Source organism: Trachypithecus francoisi, unplaced genomic scaffold (assembly GCF_009764315.1).
Source record: "Trachypithecus francoisi isolate TF-2019V2 unplaced genomic scaffold, Tfra_2.0 Lachesis_group5, whole genome shotgun sequence".
Lineage (NCBI taxonomy): Eukaryota > Metazoa > Chordata > Mammalia > Primates > Cercopithecidae > Trachypithecus > Trachypithecus francoisi.
Window position 1 is genome coordinate 60,531,027 of NW_022681470.1, and position 12,192 is coordinate 60,543,218.

General features: G+C 49.5%; 1 protein-coding gene across 7 annotated transcripts in view; it reads left to right on the forward strand.

The window, feature by feature from the left end:
• The first annotated feature begins 211 nt into the window (after positions 1–211).
• The window catches only part of ATP2B4 (ATPase plasma membrane Ca2+ transporting 4), a 113,471-nt gene continuing 101,490 nt past the window's right edge, over positions 212–12,192 (forward strand). For 2 of the 7 annotated variants that reach the window (XM_033197754.1, XM_033197751.1), the window contains exon 1: positions 215–678. The gene's annotated coding sequence lies outside the window, so the exon portion shown is untranslated. Of the gene's footprint in view, positions 679–1,200; positions 1,521–12,192 lie in introns of those variants that run through there. The other 5 variants (XM_033197759.1, XM_033197756.1, XM_033197752.1 and 2 more) reach the window with 4 other exon arrangements.

Sequence of the window (12,192 nt, forward strand, 5' to 3'; positions counted from 1 at the left end):
CACCCACATCCACTCCCCACCTCCACCCTCACCCCTCCTCCACCCCTACTCAGCTTTCTATTCAACAAGTGAGAGCAAGGGTGGGGAAGAAAGCCGACAGGGGAGAGGATTTCTTCCCTTTCTTTCCCCATTCCCCCTTAAGACGAACCAGGAAGCAACCGCAGGAATCGGGCCACCTTAACAGTAGAGTAATGGTTTGGCCTCATGCCAAGTCCCACCTCTGTTCCAGCTCCTGCTCCTCCCCTCTCTCTTCCCGCACTGCTTGGGGAGAGCTGGTGAGCCAGTCTGGCCCGAGTTAGCTAGAGCTGTTGCCATGACAAGCATTTTCTTAAGAAAGCTCTGCTGTTGAGATTGTCCAACGCTGGGGGCTGGGAGGGGGGCACGAACTTCCTGGGGAACCATCCTCTGAAGAGAGCAAGATCAGAGACACCCGTCCAGCTCTCCTGCACCCTTTTTCTTTCAGGAACCTGAGAGGTCCTTCCCATTGGAAGGGCAGGGGGAGGAGACCCAGCCCACTCCCCGGCCTTAGCCGGAGAGGCAAGAGAGCAAAGCCAGCGTCTCCAGCTTGGTTGCCACACTGGGGAGTCTGGTGGTTGGTCACCCCACCCAACCCCCATCCATGGAAACCCAGAGGGAGAGTCCCGCTTGGAGAAACCTGGATCTTTGCTAGAAAGAGAGGTAGGCTTGCAGAGAATGAATTGACTTGTGATTTGCAAACTTTGTTTCTTTCTTTTCTCTCAGTGGCTTCCAAAACTCCCCAATTTTCCTCTTTCTAGCATATTTCATGCGACTGGGTTTGGAGGATTTTTAAAAATATGTGTGTGTGCACAGATTTGTCAAATACTGTTTTCTGAGAAACTGTATAGTCGAGTAAGTGATTTATCTCTCTTTTCCTAGTTCTTGTCATTCCTGGGCTATGGGGTAGGGGAATGGAGGGACTCTCTTTTTGACATCAAAATTGAGCTCTTGGAAAAAACATTTATCTCCCCTCCCTCAACCCATTCCATTCCTGCCCTCCCCTTCCCCCTTGGCTTGGGAATGAGACGCAGGATGGAAAACTGTTGCAAAAATATTTTCCGTGTCTGTTCCCTTTCTCAAAAGCCCAAAAGAGAGATGGAAAAAAAAAAGGAACCAAAGAAATCTTCAGCAGGAAAGGGGGGCTGCAGCGGGAACTAGGAGAGGGGCACTTTGGGGCCATGGGGTAGAGGTGGGCTGGGAGAAGTTGGGAGGAGTGGGGAAAGGAGAGTGCACAAATTAAATTTCTTTAGCTTTGCAGAGAAACCTCAGCAGTTTCTCTGTGCTGCTTGCAAAACATCCTCAGACTTTCACATCTATAATTAGCTGTGGAAAAAGCTGGGAGTTCCCTCGTACCGCTGTTGTTTGAGAGTGTGTGAGCGTCCAGAACCAACTGTATGAGTGTCTCCGAGGGCACCGCCCCACACATCTCTGGTCCCAAAGGGGAGGAAGGAGAAGGGTGAATTGAAAAGTTTCCGATTTCAAGGCTGGAGACTGTGGGGCTGGTGAGTGTTTGGCAGATGGTGTGGGCCACAGGCATCTGTGGAAGGGTCCCTGAGCGTCTTGGGTCACTTCCTTGGTTTGCTGAAGAGCTAGGAATTAAGACTGGGATTGTCCTTCCTGCTCTCCCTTCTCTCTTTCTCTTACATACTTGGTTCGCTCTTGGTAGAGGGGGCTGCTGGCATCCTTCCCCGAGTCCAGTCTGGCCTCATACACTCCTCCACCTCCCTGAGGGTACCCGCTGCTCTTCTCCAACTGGGTGTGGAGGGTGCAGGAGTGGCAGCCACATCTTGGGAGGGGAGTGGGCACTCTGCTGGCCAGAGGCACCTCCCTCCTGGGCATTCCTGCCGGACTTACAATAACTTGCAGACATGATGCCGGCGCCTGCTGGCCGGGCAGGGGGAATGTCAGATGAAGAAATAGGCCGACACTCAACTAAGGCCCCTGTGGAGAGGGGAAAAGAGTTGGGGAGGGAAGGGAAACAAAATCCCATTCTGTAGTGCTCCCTCCTCTGGGTGAGGAGTCTGGCAGGGAGTCTAGAGACCCTCACCCTGCTCCTTAAGCCCCTCCCCAAGCTGCCCTGTCTCCAGGGCTTCTCATTGGAGGCCCTCCTGTGCCCCCTTCACTCTGGGTCCTCTACCTGGAGGAGGGAGACCAGGCTTATTCCAGGCTGGGCCAGGCCCAGGAAAGGAGCCTGGGGGTGAGGAGGGGCTGGGCCAGGAGCTTTTATGAAGAAGGGGACTGAAAGAGGCCTCCTAGCCCATGAGCTGAGTTACCCTCCTTGGCTGAGGGTGGTGGCTTGGGGAGCAGACTCTGGGAGGGGCAGGAAGGATGGTGGCAGCTTGGTAAGGCGTGTTCTGGAAGGTGGGCCCTAAACCCTGAAGCAGACAGATCTGTGGGAATCAGGCTGGGGGAGAGGAAACACCTGCCTTCAGCCCCAGGGCTTGGAGGAGTGGTAAAGGCTACAGCTGAGAAACTGGGGGAGAAGGAAGCAAAACACTTAGAGGAGAGCTCATCCCGGGGCTGAGGAAGCAACAGGAACCGATTTTCATTTTGAAGTGTTAATTGATCTGACTGCACCCCATTGGCTAGACTCTTCCCTACCTGTATTCTGGTCGATAAAGGAATGAGGCCTTCCCCAGTGGGCAGGGACCCCAAGACAGAATCAATGCCCGTGTCCTGGAGGGAGGGGATCCATTTCTTTGCTCCTCCTCGGGAGTCCCATCCTCCCTGCCACCATCTTGCTGAGGTGCAACCCCGAAAATCACGCCGCTTCCGCCGCGGCCTCCCATCGTGGGGGCCCAGAGTGTCACTGTTCCTGCAGCCGGCCTTCCTATTTTCAGTAATCTGATTAGGGGTCGATGTTGACGGGCTCAGGGACTGCCTCTCCGTGAGGTCGTTATTTAGCGCGCACTGGGTTGCCTGCTCCCGCGGCTTTGAGCCTGGGGTCGCGGCCAAAGGGGGGAATCGGCTCCCGCAGTCTCAGCCCTTCCCCCGGGGCTCCGGGCGGGATCGACTGCGCAACCCCGCGGCCCCTCTGCTTTCCGCGGCCTCTGCGACCCCGCCCCGTCAGCCTCTCCGCTGCTGGGCTCCACCCTCCCGGGCTCTGCCGTAGTCTGAGAACTCCGTGGAGAATGAGAACTGAGCTGCCAACGGAGGCTTCCTGCCTCCCAGGTCGTGCCGAGCCTCAGACCCTTCTCCCTTCCATTTACCACCAAGTCTCTGGATTGAAGGTCAAGTCAAAGGAGCACAGCCCGTCTTACCCCTGGGACTCCCAGCGCCCAGCACAGAGCCTGGGACGTTAAAGCGCTGGGTCAACGCGCATTGAGAGAAGTACGGGCAGTTTGGGGGCCCTGGAATCAGCCTGATGCCAGCGAGTTCCTAACACGCCGTCTGGCCTCCAGTTTCCCTTCTGCACAATGGAAAGCCTGCTCTCCACGGTAGAGGTGACAGGGCGTGGCTAGGCAGATTTGTCACATTGCTGTGGTCTTTGTCAGAAGAAAATCAAAATGAGAGGACCCAGTTAGGGGCAGAAGGAGAGCGGTTAGAATTTGCCGAAGGTGTGGGTGCTGGAAGAGGTAAGGTGGTGTGTAGGGGCTGGACGTCCTGGGCCAGGATATCGGGAGGCTTTACTCTTACCCACTCCCACTGACCCGAGGTCCTGAGAGGAACAGGGGCTGGACTGCTCCCTGCCACCTGTCAGCAGGTCAAGCCTTCCACTGCAAACTGCCTCTTGAAGAATTTAGCTTCTCTCCAAAACTCCGAAACCCCGATGGGCACTTTTCTCTCTCTCTCTCTTTTTTTTTTTTTTTGAGGTGGAGTCTCGCTCTGTCGCCCGGACTGGAGTGCAGTGGCCAGATCTCAGCTCACTGCAAGCTCCGCCTCCCGGGTTTTCGCCATTCTCCTGCCTCAGCCTCCGGAGTAGCTGGGACTACAGGCGCCCGCCACCTCGCCGGCTAGTTTTTTTTGTATTTTTAGTAGAGACGGGGTTTCACCGTGTTAGCCAGGATGGTCTTGATCTCCTGACCTCGTGATCCGCCTGTCTCGGCCTCCCAAAGCGCTGGGATTACAGGCTTGAGCCACCGCGCCCGGCCCTCTCTCTCTTTTTTTTTTTCAATGCTCCTGGCCTTGGACCCAGCACCCAAAGACGTGGATCAGCCCTGCCCACTAGGACAGAGCATTGCAGACCCACTAAACCTTGGAGAGAGGAAAGGATCTTGTTCATTCTTAGTCCCCAGAATGACCAAGACAAACCCTGTTAGCCACACCCCTAAAAAACTGTTTGATTTAGGTTAGATTAGCTCCAAACTCCAAGGTTAGATTAGCAATCTGACTTTGAAGGGGAACACCCCACCCAGAGTCTTAACTATCCTTCTCTGGAAGGATTCTTCAGGCAATCTGAATTCTTCCAGGCTCCCTACCCAGTCCAGCTCCCTGCTTCTTAGACATTGATTCCTGTCATCCCAGTCGGTATTTGGTGGGTAGGGCTGAGAAGGAAAGAACGATGAGAAAAGCAAGGCCTCTGCCTTGTCAGACTGGGATGACAACCTTTCTCCACTCATTTCCCCTTTTCTGTAGGTCATAGGATTAGAGCAGGCCCTGGGGCTGGAGTCCAAAATGCTTGTGTGGAATGTTTTGCCCTTGGCTTCCTCTGCCAGTATCTCTCTTTGTGTCCTCTTTCCTCTTTCCCTTGTGTGAGCCATTCTTGTTCCACTGACTTATTTCCTCTGCACATGTTAAAACAGAAATGACAGGGACTTTCTATTTCTGCCTCTACCTTAAGCCAGTCCTCTGTGTTCAGCCTACAGGAACTTGGATTGAGGAGGGAAACCAGGCAGGATCTAGTAAGAACCAGAGCCAAGGGCCCCAGGTCAGAGAAGAGGCTGTTGAGAGGCAGTCTATGTGTGAAGGGATAGTGGAGAGGCCAAAGGAAAGAAAAGGATTGAGAACATAGGTGCCAAGGGGCAGAGCCCCCATTTCTACCTTTCCTCACCCCAGTTCCTGTCTGCCTGAGATCCTCAGCCTCATCACTCACCTCTGCTCTAGTTTCCCAAGTTGCATGCACAAACCCCTGGGACAATGAACTGGGATGGGATTAATAAGACCCCCTTCCTCTTGCCTTTCTGCCACTTCACTTGGGGTGTGGCAAAGGGAGTTTGGAGCAGTGTGTTTATTGGTAGGAAGGTCAAGGACTCTCAGCTAGGTTCAAGGAAAGTCTTAGCTTAGAACACCTCATAGCAAGGTCTACCTAGGTTGCATAATCAATGCCAGGAGTACAAACCAGTAGTACACCCTCAATGGAGAGGAAGTTAGCAGTATCTAACAAAGCTACATACACATTTACCCAGCAACCCTACTTCTAGGAATTTATCCAGAAGATGCTCATTGACAAATATGAAAAGATACTTACAAGGTGTTTTTTTTTTTTTTTTTTTTTTCTTTTTGAGACAGAGTCTCGCTCTGTCGTCCAGGCTGGAGTGCAGTGGCGCGATCTTGGCTCACTTCAAGCTCCACCTTCCCAGTTCAAGCAATTCTGTCTCAGCCTCGTGAGTAGTTGGGATTACAAGTGCACGCCACCACACCAGCCAATTTTTTGTATTTTAGTAGAGATGGGATTTCACCGTGTTGCCCAGGCTGGTCTCAAACTCCTGAGCTCAGGTAGTCCACCTGCCTCAGCTTCCCAAAGTGCTGGGATTACAGGCGTGAGCCACCAAGACCAGCCACAAGGTGTTTTTTAAAGGCATATTTACAATAGGAAATCATTGGAAACTATCCAAATGCCCATTCTTAAGAAAATGGTTGAACAAACAATGGTACATCCATGCAATAGAATACTAGGCAGCCAAAAAAAAAAAAAAAAAGAATGACTAGGAGCCCTGTGAACTTACATGACATGATTGTTAGGATATATTATTAAGTGAAAAAACCAAGACATAGTACAGTATGTAGTATGCCACCTTTGGGATAAGAAAGCAGGAGAAGTAAGAAGTTTTTTTTTTTTTTCTTTTTTTTTGAGATGGAGCCTGTCGCCCAGGCTGGAGTGGGGTGGCGGGATCTCGGCTCATTGCAAGCTCCGCCTGCCAGGTTCACGCCGTTCTCCTGCCTCAGCTTCCCAAGTAGCTGGGACTACAGGCACCCGCCACCACACCTGGCTAATTTTTTGTATTTTTAGTAGAGACGGGGTTTCACTGTGTTAGCCAGGATGGTCTTGATCTCCTGACCTCATAAATCCACCCACCTCGGCCTCCTGACGTGCTGGGATTACAGGCTTGAGCCACCATGCCCGGCCTAATTCAAGTACTTTTTAAGCTTAAAACCCTGATTCTATATTCTTTGTGGAATTCATATTTTAAGTAAGAAAAAAAAACTACAAAGAAATCTTGACCTTTACTTTGTAGACATGTTATTGGTTGTAGTATTTGTGTCATAAATTGGAAACTATGTTTTGTTTATTGTATGATAGATGAAATGAGTAACTATGGTGATATTTCTGGAAATCAGGGTCTCACTATGGAAAAAGAGAGATATAAGTATGGAACCAGGGAAGGGGAAAAAGAATCTTGTGGGTTTTTTGTATATCTTGTGGGTCTGTCCACTGAAAGGACTATGGACAGGAACACACCTAGTACCTGGATTTTTATTTCTAAGTACAACTTCCCACGGGGGAGGTTGTAAGGAGCAGTGCTCCCTGAAGAAATGAGTAATTCCAAGTCTGAGACCAGGAAAGTATAAGTGAACTATGTTGTTCCAGAAACTAGAGCGTGCTCATGTCATGACATGTTGGCACAGGAGCTGGCTTAAAGGGTCTCCCGCCAGCCAGATGTGAAACGCATTGAGCATTCAAAAGGATAATGGTAATAGATTATAACACATTGAATATTAAAAGTTCCTTGAGTTTATTTTGACAGTTGACCTGGATGGGGAGGAGCAGGGAGGGAAAATTCTTACCAGAAATGCCAACGAGGTTAGACACAAGGCCTCACTCTGTAATCCTACCACATTGGGAGGCCAAGACAGGAGGATCACTGGAGCCCAGGAGTTTGAGGCTCCCATGAGCTCTGATCATGACACTGCACTCCAGAATGGGTGATAAAGCAAGACTTGGTCTCAAAAAATTAAAAAGTAAATGCCAGTTGGGCACGGTGGTGCCAGTTGGGCACGCCTGTAATCCCAGCACTTTGGGAGGCCCAGGCAGGTGCATTACTTGAGGTCAGGAGTTTGAGACCAACCTGGCTAACATGGTGAAACCCTGTCTCTACTAAAAATATAAAAATTAGCCAGAAATTGATTGAACTCAGGAGGCGGAGGTTGCAATGAGCCAAGATCATGCCACTGCACTTCCAGCCTGGGAGACAGAGCAAGACTCCGTATCAAATAAATAAATAAATAAGTAAATTCCAACTAATAAAATCTAGTGGTAATGACAACATTTTTCTTTAAATTTAATTTAATTTTATGGGAGGCTGAGGTGGGTAGATCATCTGAGATTGGGAGTTTTAGACTAGCCTGACCAACATGGAGAAACGCCATCTCTACTAAAAATAGAAAATTAGCCGGGCGTGGTGGTGCATACCTGTAATCCCAGCTACTTGGGAGGCTGAGGCAGGATAATCACTTGAACCCAGGAGGCGAAGGTTGCAGTAAGCCAAGATCACGCTATTGCAGTCCAGCGTAGGCAAGAAGAGTGAAACTCTATCTCAAAAAAAAAATTTTTTTTTAATTTTTAATAGACAAATACTAGTTTCATATATGTATGGGATGTAATGTGATGTTTTGATGTATGTATACATTATGGAATGATTCAGTCAAACTATCAACATATCCATCACCTCACACATTTATCATTGTTTTTGTAGTGTAAACATTTAAAATCTTAGCAATTCTGAAACATGCATTACATTAACTATAGTCACCATGTTGTGCAGTAAATCTCAGAAACATTCCTTCTGTCTAACTGAAACTTTGCATCTTTTAGCCAACATTATCTTTATTTATTTACCTATTTTTAGAGATAGGGTCTCACTCTGTCAGCCATGTCGGAGTGCAGTGGCCCATAGCCTTGAACTCCTAGGCTCAAGCAATGCTCTTGCCTCAGCCTCCCAAAGCACCAGAATAATGAGTGAGCCACTGTGCCAGGTTGGAACTTTAAATTGACCAGTTTGCAGCCTCTACTCTAATAGCTGATTTAGTCTAGCGTTTAATGGATACTAAATCTTTCACCCAATGGGGTGAAAGATTGGTCTTAGCATATCTTAGTTTGGGCTGCTGAAACATCATAGACTGGGTGGCTTAAGCAACAGACATGTATCTGTTTGTTTGTTTGTTTGTTTTTGAGACTGGGTCTTGCTTTGTCATCCAGCTGGAGCGCAGGGACACTGTTACAACTCACAGCAGCCTTGATCTCCTGGGCTCGAGCTATCCTCCCACCTCAGCCTCCCAAGTGGCTAGGACTACAGGCGCATGCCATCATGCCTTGCTAATTTTCATATATTTTGTAGAGACGGGGTTTCACCATGTTGTCCAGATTGGTCTCGAACTCCTGGGCTCAAGCAATCCACCTGCTTCAGCTTCCCAAAGTGTGGGGATTACAAGAATGAGCCACCATACCCGGCCCCATTTATTTATTTAATATTATTATTATTATTATTATTATTATTATTATTATTATTTTGAGATGGAGTTTTGCTCTTCTTGCCCAGGCTGGAGTGCAATGGCACGATCTCAGCTTACCGCAACCTCCACCTCCTGGGTTCAAACGATTCTCCTGCCTCAGTCTCCTGAGTAGCTGGGATTACAGGCGTGCACCACTACACCCAGCTAATTTTGTATTTTTAGTAGAGATGGGGTTTCTCCATGTTGATCAGGCTGGTCTGAAACTCCTGACCTCAGGTGATCCACCCTCCTCAGCCTCCCAAAGTGCTGGGATTACAGGTATGAGCTACCACACTCAGCCCCCATTTATTTTTGAAACAGGGCCTTGTTCTGTCACCCAGGCTGAAGTGCAGTGGTGCAGTCATAGCTCACTGCAGCCTAAAACTCCTAGGTTCAAGCAATCCTCCCACCTCAGCCTCCCAAGTAGCTGGAGCAGGTGCGTGTCACCATGGCTGGCTAATTTTGTTATTGTTGTTATTTTGTAGAGATGAATAACATAGCAAGACTCCACCTCTACAAAATAAAAAATTAGCTGGGCATGGTGGCTGTGCGCCTGTCTGTAGTCCTAGCTACTCAGCAGGCTGAGGCAGGAGGATAACTTGAACCCAACAGGTCGAGATTGCAGTGAGCTGTGATCATGACACTGTACTCCAGCCTGGTTGACAGAGTGAGACCTTGTGTCAAAAAAAAAAAAAAGATGAAACTAAGTAAAGGGTCTGCAGTTGTTTATTGTGCTATTTTTTTCAACCTTTCAGGTTTGACATTTTTCCAAACACTTAGCCAGAGAGAGAAGTCCATGCCAGAGGCACTCCTAGATTCCTGGTTTCTTCTCACCTTATCTGCAAAACTCCTGACCAATAGGAGTGTCTTTTCTAAGCTCTTGAGTGCTGCGAGTCCCCATCCACACAGAGGGATCTTCTGAGACAGTAAGGTCCCTTAGGAAGCCTTCCTTCCCACCCTCACTGCTCCCCACCCACAGCCTCTTCTGTCCAGACAGGAGCAGCTGTGCCCTGATGGGTGGGCCACAAAGGGAGGCAGGATGACAGGCATCCTCCCACCATGCCATGCGGCCAGCTGAGGGAACCTGGGGACTGAGGGCTTCCAGAGTCACCCACCTAACTTTTGAGGAAGGCAGTCCCAGGCTGTAAGAGAAGAAATTGACCAAACAGCCCAGAGATTGTTGCTGACCAACCTTTAACATCCCTTAGAATTCTCTAATTAGGTGATTGTGAAAGAAACCAGCAAGCAGGCCGGGTGCAGTGGCTCAAGCCTGTAATCCCAGCACTTTGGGAGGCCGAGACGGGTGGTTCACGAGGTCAGGAGATCGACACCATCCTGGCTAACACGGTGAAACCCCATCTCTACTAAAAAATACAAAAAACTAGCCGGGTGAGGTGGCGGGTGCCTGTAGTCCCAGCTACTCGGGAGGCTGAGGCAGGAGAATGGCGTAAACCCGGGAGGCGGAGCTTGCAGTGAGCTGAGATCCGGCCACTGCACTCCAGCCTGGGCTACAGAGCGAGACTCCGTCTCAAAAAAAAAAAAAAAAAAAAAAACCAGCAAGCAGTGCCTGCCCAGAGCCTTCATGCCTGAGCTAAGCAAGGCCTTCTAGGCAATCCCTTGGCAAGGACAGCACACCTGACTGTCCTGTCATTGACCCAAATCATTGTGCTACCCACCGCCACCTCCCCATCCTGATCCTCGCTCTGGAGAGAGATTGAGTTTCCAGGATGGCTTCTCTCTCTTTTTCTCTCCCTCTCTTCTCCTGGAAACCCCGGGGCTAGGCCCTACATGACTCAGGACTCTTTTTACGTAGGCTTATGTAGGCGAGGGCTATTAATCCTTTAGTCAATTCCCCTTCTGTGTTGGTGAGGGAGCCTGAAAGAGCGGGAGCCAGGAAGTTGGAAGGGGGCAGACAGGGAGGAGTTTGTTCTAGTGGGCTGCCAGGCTTGCCAGAAGAGCACGAGACTGGGAGTCAGAAAACTGGTAATCTAGACTCTTGTCTGCTGGGTAACCTTGATTGAAGCAGGGGATATCTCTGAGCCTTCATCAACTGCACTGTTACATGAAACCAAGTTTGAACATACAGACATTCCTGATTCAAGACCCTCCTCTTCTATAGAAGACAAAGGAGTAAAACTCTCAATGCCCAAACCAAACTCTTTTATCACAGATAGAATCTAGCACAATGTAACAACTTGCAGACATGTCCCACCCTTCTGCCCAGGATGACCAGGGGAAAAAAGGCCAAAAAGCGTATGTCTTTGGACTGCCATCATTGAGGTTTGGGAGTAGAACAGGCTCTAAGATTTCCCACCTCCACCTGCCAGGAACTTCAATTAGGAAGTACCTTCCAAGGCCATAATTCTGCTATGTCCTAGGCCAGAAACTAAGGAATATTAGCTAGAGGTAGAGAAATTCAAACTTTCACAAAGTTTCCTAGGGCACATAATCCCTCAAAAGTTATTAGACTGAACCGTATGAAAATGCCAATATACAACCGCTTTTGACCTACAAAGGCAATTCATGTAGCTCACCTACAATATTATTCAACGTTGGAATAATGTCAGTGGGATTGTAGTCAGTGTTGTGAGCTGGAGAGATTAGGTTTTCATGTGAACTATGGGTTGGATTAGAAATTCAGGCAAAGTCGCCAGCTGCTAGGCCAGCTTACCCTCCTTGCCAATCCAGACTTTCAGCCCTAGAGGTAGACATGTTGGCAGAGCCCTTGTTTGGACTCTGCCTGAGATTCTAGCATTAGCCTTCCTGGCAACTGGCCAGGGAAACTGCCCAAGGTAGAGAGGAATGTATCATCCATCTATAGTCCGCTCTTCTTGCGTCCTGAATGCCCTGCTTCCTATCTTGGGAGCTGAAGATGGAGGAAAATTTAAGAAAGGAGGAAATGGGAAATACTGGCCCTATTCGTCCTCTGTCTAGGGGGATACAAGAGCGGGAACACACACTTGAAATCTCATCTGGCATAGGGACACATGACCTAGTGATGGCTGGTAGCTGCTAATAGGATGGCTGGGGGCTGAAGGGGTGTTAGTAGGAATGGGGAGACTAGAATTTGGCAGGGCTCAACTGGAAATTATTCATGGAGGAGGTGACTGCCAAACAGGATTTTAAAGAGAAAGAATAGATTTGATGGAGGAGGGGAGGGGAGACGGGGAGGAAGGGGCATGCTGCTGCATCCCAACTGAGGACACTCAGAGCATCCTGGAGAATCGGTCTGGCAGGTAAGGGAGGCTGTCTGATCCCACTCGCTGGAAGGCCTCCAGCCTTTGTCTGAGCCAGCGCCGGTACCGTGGGCAGGATGGCATCTGGCAGCAGCAGCCTGCTGCCTGTCTGCTCTCCTGGCACTCATGGACCATTAGGATGATTTTTTGATGTTTCCTCCCTGCCATCCATGTTACAGCCTTCTTTGTGGGGAGCACTCATACGACATCTGTTAGGATGCAAGGATAGGCACAGCAAGCATCCATTCCAGGGGCTTTCTGACCTTGTACAGGGGAGGGCGGTCACCAG